This window comes from Arvicola amphibius, chromosome 13 (assembly GCF_903992535.2).
Source record: "Arvicola amphibius chromosome 13, mArvAmp1.2, whole genome shotgun sequence".
Classification (NCBI taxonomy): domain Eukaryota; kingdom Metazoa; phylum Chordata; class Mammalia; order Rodentia; family Cricetidae; genus Arvicola; species Arvicola amphibius.
In genome coordinates this window covers 60,869,954-60,876,893 of record NC_052059.1, presented here as the reverse complement: position 1 = coordinate 60,876,893, position 6,940 = coordinate 60,869,954, and positions in this window count along the sequence as shown.

The following is a 6,940-nucleotide window of genomic DNA, read 5'->3' as shown; positions in this document are numbered from 1 at the left end:
TGTTTAAATGAATTATTAGATCAGGTGTTATCCCAACAGCCGGTCATAAACTGGAAATGTCTCCTAACAATCTTTGAAAGTCATTAAGAGTCCTCAGCCTGTCTTTCCTAATTTGTGCCTTTTGTGATCTAATTTTCTGCAAACGTATTTTATAACCTAGGTAATTGACAGAATTGCCTCTCTGTATTTTTTCAGGAGCAATTTGTAATCCCCATTTTGGCAAAACTTTCTTTACTTCTTCAAACATTCTTTCTAAAGTGCCTATGATTGAATCAGATAGAAAAAATGTCATCCATGTAATGGTAAATTATAGACTTAGGAAATTGCTTATGTATTATTTCCAATGGCTGACTTAACTGACTTACAAAGTATTGGCACATAGTAGGGCTATAGAGCATTCCTTGTGGGAGGATAGTCCATTGATATCTCCTAGTAGGCTGAGAGTTATTGTAAGTAGGCACTGTGAAGACAAATTTTTCTCTATCCTTTTCTTGTAAAGGTATAGTGAAGAAGCAATCTTTCAAATCAATAACTATAAGAGGCCATCCTTTTGGTAATAGAGAAAGCAGAGGGGATTCCACATTGTAGAGGGCCCATAGGTTGAATTACCTTACTGACAGCTCTTAGATCTGTCACCATTTTCCATTTACCAGATTTCTTTTTTACAACAAATATAGGAAAAATTCCAAAGGTTAATTGATTCTTCAATATGGTGAGCATCTAGTTGCTCTTGTACCAGCTATTTTAAACCCTGCAATTTATCTTCAGCTAGAGGCCACTGCTTAACCTATATTGGTTTCTCAGTTAACCATTTTAAAGGTAGGGCTATTGGTACCTCTAAAGGTTTGTTAGTTGCTTTATGTTCTTGTACAACCTGAATGGCTGGTGACCTTTGTGTATAGTACCTTACAAAATCCTTCCCAGAACCATGAGTTCCTAGGACTGCAGGGATCTGGGTATTCCATTGCTGCAGCAGGTCACGATCTGCCGCAGACTGACTCTCTTGGAGATCGAAGACTGAGGGAGAATAGGGGTGAAGGCTAAAGAGAACCCAGGATTTGGCAAATGACAGACAGACACAACTCTAATGAGGTTTGAATCTGCTGCAAATTTACTAAAATTCAAGCATTACTTTTATGAGATTACAGAAGAAAGTTGGCAGACACAAAAGCTTACATGAAAAAAATGATTACAGGCAGCTGATTGTTTTCAGCATGTCTTGTGGTTTAGGGCCAGGTGGGCAGAGCTTTTCTTTGAAATTCGTCTCACACCATTAACCAACTGCTAACTTTCTCATGGCTCTAAATCATATCTGCCTTCAAGGTAACCCAAACACTATTCTTCAGTATTCCACCCCCAGGGCTTGCTCCAATATTGAATGGCTGGCTTCATATTGTCAAGAATAGCCTGCCTTTCTTTCCTATCTAAAATGCACCAGGGGTTTCTCATTCTGGCTAGCCTCTCCATAGATGGTAACTCACGTCACTCCATATGTTTTCCTTCATAATTTACCCATCTTCTATTATCATGAGCTCTTTTTATTCTAGGGTATTCATAAATTCCCCCAGAGAGCAAGCCGGAGTCTTATAACATTAATGGCCTGAATCAAGGGAGGGGACTGATGCATCAGTTCCTCCATATTCAAGGAGCTGTTGGGAATGTTCCTGGTTCCTTGAACAGATTAAGATTTTTGCAAGAGAAAAATAGGACAGAGAAAGAAAATAGCAGAGCCAACGCAAAGAACCATCGCCAGGAACAAAGTGAACAAGGTCGTTGAGGCCGATCAGGCACCACAATTCGAGCAAACTGCCAGAGAGCCGCCAGGGGCCAAGCTCTGGGAAACACGAGCCCCTCATTTTGAAATGGCCACCACCTGAGAGGCATTTTGTCACACAGGCGGGACAGCCATAGATGTGACAACGATCCCATAAATTTACTTCAATATTAGCCACATATGGCCTCAGCTTCCCTCTTTGACCTTCTGGACCAATGCAGTCAACCCACCTTGTACTTTGTTTAACTTGAGATATGGTTCCAATTCCTAGTAATTGGACGTTTGCCTCTTGAAGAGGCCAATTTGGATGCCAGGATTCTGGAGTAATGATACTCACATCCCCACCTGTGTCTATCAAACCAACAATTACAATGCTGTCTATATGCACTCTTAGCTTTGGTCTTTGATCATTTATAGAAGTCTGCCAGAATATACGTTTCCTATTTCCTATTGGAATTTTTTACTTATCCCCTCCATGTTTAGATCATCATCTAGAACAGTATGGTCTTTTACAGAAGGCTCTGGATTTTTTAATTTTCCTAGTGAGACATATCCTCCACAGTGACTGGAAATGACTGGGCCACGTTTGGCTTGGAGACCTGTGAGAGGCCCCTCAAGGAGTTTCCCGATGTTATCAGGTTGCTTTGTCTATGTTTTGTTGATCTGTTTTCATTGGTCCAATGTCAGTCTTTGCCACACCTTTTACATATACCTGAGGGCTGAGTCCTCCTATTTTTGGCATTCCCAGAGGAGATATTATTACTAGGAATTCCTTGTCTACAATCCCTTCTCATATGTCCTATTCTACCACAATTAAAACATTTGGCATTTTGATGTCTCTTCATTCCTTTGGAAATTGCTTTTCCTACCCAAGATTCAGTATTATAGTCAAATGTCTCAATGTTCATTGTATGCAGGATCCGTTCTTCCATAGATGCTGATCTAACTTTTTTAACTTTTTGCATCCTAAGTTGGCATTTTCAAAAGCCAGAGATTCCATAAATACTTGTCTAGCATCTGGGTCTGTTACTCCTATTTGTACAGCCTTAGTTAATCTTTGTAAAAAGTCAGTAAAGGGATCTCTCTGGCCCTGTTTAACCCTGGTATATGATTCAATTCATTCTTGAATCCTGTACCAAGCATTTAATGCTGCTTTGTGGCATAGGGACAAGATTTCTTCATTGTAAAGAGCTTGAGCCTGTGGGTCAGCATAAGGGTCTTCACCAAGAATTTGATCTTGGGAAGTCTCAAGGCCTTTTGCTTTCCCTGTTGTTCTAAAATTTTTTGCTTCTTCTCTGAAATAAATTCTAAACATTAATTGAGGCCCATGATCCAGGACCGCTGAAGCTAGCTGAATCCAGTCATGCAGCATTGCTTTGATGCTAGAAGACCATGCCTTTATCATCTCCCTAACAAATGTGGAATGTGAGCTATGAGTTACATCAGCTTGCTTAATTTCTTTTAGATCACTTATTCCTGTAGGTATCCATCTACCTTCTTTGGATCCTTTTGGGTCTTTAGAACTTGATACTTTGTCAGAGTAGATTACAGGGTAGGAAGCTAAAACCCTAGATAAGTCATCTCTGATAGCTACTGGCAATGTTGAATCCTGTCCTTGTACCTTCTTTCCCTTTTCATCAGCTCTAATAATTTCCTCAATTATTTCAAATAGTTTTACTATTATCTTTTGAAAAACCTGAATCTTCTGGCCTGTATATATTTCTAGTGATTTCATTGAGGCACCTAGCCTCTGGTTCTCATTTTGCACATGTGATTCCAAGGTCTGAAGTTTCTCCTTTAAAGATAACATTTAATCCTTGGGCATGACTTGAATAGCATGCAGATTGCCATCCTGGTGAGATACTCTATCTGCTAATTTATTATAATTTTTTAACAAATTTTGATTATCAAATTCAACAGTATGAATTCTTTCAGATAACTTCTTAGTACCTTTAGATATGGGTTCAATTTTGTCTGTAAAATTAATGTTATCCTTTTTAATAATGTAATAATATGGTAACTTTTTATTTCTGATGGTATTAATCCTATCAACTAGCTATTCATTATTAATCTGTAAAGACTGTATCATTCCTAAAAGTGCCATAGTCTTCCTTAATGATAGAATATGAAGAAAAAAACTGAGTCCCAATACCCAATAAACTGAAGTATCACCATAACCATATAAGCCTCGCATAATATAATCCATAGTATTAGCAAAAAAGTTGCCAAAAGTTTCAGTATTAAAGTAGTCTACCATATTGATTTATTTATTACCTGTTATGTGATCCAGTAAACTGTCATCTTTATTGTCCAGCAGATGTCATGGTTACAGAGTCGTGGTGGTGACAGGAATAATCCTGAGACGCTTTAGTTTCCAAGCGGCTTTAGTTTCCTGCCTTGGTACTGGTTAAATACTGAGAAATATGCTTTGCTTGACAAATTAAAAGCAATTAAATCAATTCCATACACGAAGCAAGAAACCCAGAACTCACGGGCAGGGAACAGAAACCCGAAGCTGCACAAGTCGCCACGCGGCACGGGAATGCAGCAGTCATGCGTGCGCTTGGGAAATTTCCAAGTTGCCACATGCAGTAAGCTCCACTGTGGTGGGAGTTCTACAAAAAAAAAAAAAAAAAAAAAAAAAAAAAAAAAAAAAAAAAACCACTTAGGTAAAAGCAAGCCAGGCGGGCAGGTTTGGGAGACTGTCTGGGCCACAGACCGGCTAAGCCTGATAGCCGTGGAGTCTGAATCCGCGTGGGCGCCAGATGAAGAAGGATGCTTAAAAGAAATCCCACACTAGCTCAGAATTGAGAAATAGACGGTTATTTATTTAGGGGTAGACTCACAAATCAGAATCCTCTGCTGTAACGGAGATAAGAAACCCTAAAAAGAGACTGGAAGCGTGCTCTACATAGGCACAAATAGTATAAGAGGCCACGCCCCAGTGGACGGGTAACTACGGGCTGTGGGACTTCCTACAGCACTAGCGTAAGGGCTAAAGCTAGGTTTTAAGTTTAAATTGCTGTGCTTAAGAGATCTATAAAACAAAACGCTCTAACCTGTAAACCTCACTTGGCTAAGGACGGATAACTTCCTGGATGCTCGGAGCTGTTCATGTAAGATAACTAGCCATGTGTTTTCGCTTCAGTAAAGAGGGTTGGCTGCCCCAACTCCACAGGATGTTGTTGATCACACATAGGCAGGAGGTACATAGACAGGAAGTGCGTCAGAATGTGTGCTTGTCCCCGAATGGACGAAGGTGGGAAGTACGGAGACTTGTGGATTTTCCTTTATCAGTACCTGGCTAAAATAATCTGGAGCCATTCTCATGGAGTCCTGGGTATAAACCAGCCCAGCGTCCATCAGCCTGGCCAGGATTTAATGAAACTTGCTTCAAATTTGGCTCAAAAATCGTGGTAGTGGCCTTATTCTCACTGGGTGGGGTTGACCTTTTGAGCCCTGTGTACTCCCAGTGACTGCAGGTAATGGCTGACATGAGAGATGGTTATAAACCACTTAACAAGCATTAACTCACCGCTCACCTTTTCCCCAGCTACTCCTAGCAATAGCCAACTATGGACCAGGAAAGGAAACTTAACAGCCCCTTTCTCCCTTCTCCTTTCCTGTAGCAGCCAATGGATGGGCTCTGTGGCTCTTACTCTAGAAACCCCCCATGGGTCGTTGCAAGTGCAGAGCCTAATTACAATATATCTTAGGCCATCCTGTTATCCGCATAAACAGCCATTCTTTGTTGCTTAGCTCTGTGTCATGACTAACTGATAAAGTCAAAGCTAGCATTCTGTGACTAGCACATTTAAAATAAATAAAAGAATAGCATAGCATAGAATAGCATAGCATAGCTTTTGAAATGTGTTAACAAACTTTACTTTCTTCTAATGAGCCCAGTTCTCTCAGATAGTATCTAAGGCCTATAATAAATAAATTGAAGTATCACCATAACCATATAAGCCTCACATAATATAACCCATAGTATTAGCAAAAAAGTTACTAAAAGTTTCTATAGTGTACGGCTATAGCCTGCCTACCTGATGTACCTGCCAATGTATTTGAAAAGTATCTTGATTCATAACTTTTGTTTTTGTTTTCTTGTTTGTTTGTTTTTGTTGCTGTTATTTGTTTTGTTTTTTTCAAGACAGGATTTCTCTGTGTGGCCTTGGCTGTCTTGGAACCCACTACATAGACCAGTCTGACCTTGAACTCAGAGATCCCCCTGCCTCTCACCTCCCAAGTCCTACACCACCACCATCCAGCAATTCATAACTTTTTTTCTGTTGTTCTATTTTGTCACTATAAAAACTTCATGAAAGTGCTTCCCTATTAAAATACAGAATTTTGAGTGCTAGATTTGTGCCCCCAGAACATGATTAACTCCAAAAAGAGCTGCTTCTTATCCACTTTAAAGTGAGAACTGTGGATTTTTTTTTGTCCACACATTCAATCACTCATCGGTTCAAGAAAACTGTGTTACTCCAGGCGGTGGTAGCACACACCTTTAATCCCAGCACTCAGGAGGCAGAGACAGGCAGATCTCTGTGAGCTCGAGGCCAGCCTGGTATACAGAGCTCTTTCCAGGGCTGTTATACACAGTAAATCCTGTCTCAAAAAAACAAAAAAAAAAAGCACAAAAAAAACTGTATTGCTATGGTCTATGTTAGGGGGTAGAACACCTGAATGATTTGAATACTCAAGTAGTTCATGTCTACAGAGATGAGATCACACACACATGCAGCTGGAGTGCAGCCTGGGCTGAGTCCTGTGGGGCCGCACGCCACATACATGCAGCTGGAGTGCAGCCTGGGCTGAGTCCTGTGGGACAGCATGGCACACACACGCAGCTGAGATGCAGCCTGGGCTGAGTCCTGTGGGACAGCATGACACACACATGCAGCTGGAGTGCAGCCTGGGCTGAGGGGTGTGATGCCAAAGTGAATGGTCATAGTCAGCAGAACTCAGAAAAGTCTGAAGATGAAAAGAAACCAAAAGTTTATCCAGGAGGAAATGCCTGATGTAAGCAATGAAAGAGAAGGCAGAACAGACACACAGAAGAAATAAGGTCCTCTGGCTGTGGGAACAGCGTTGGCAAAGGCCAGAGCCTGGAATACAGCGGAAGCTCTCCGAAAGCTCTGAGATGGAGAACAAAGCAGG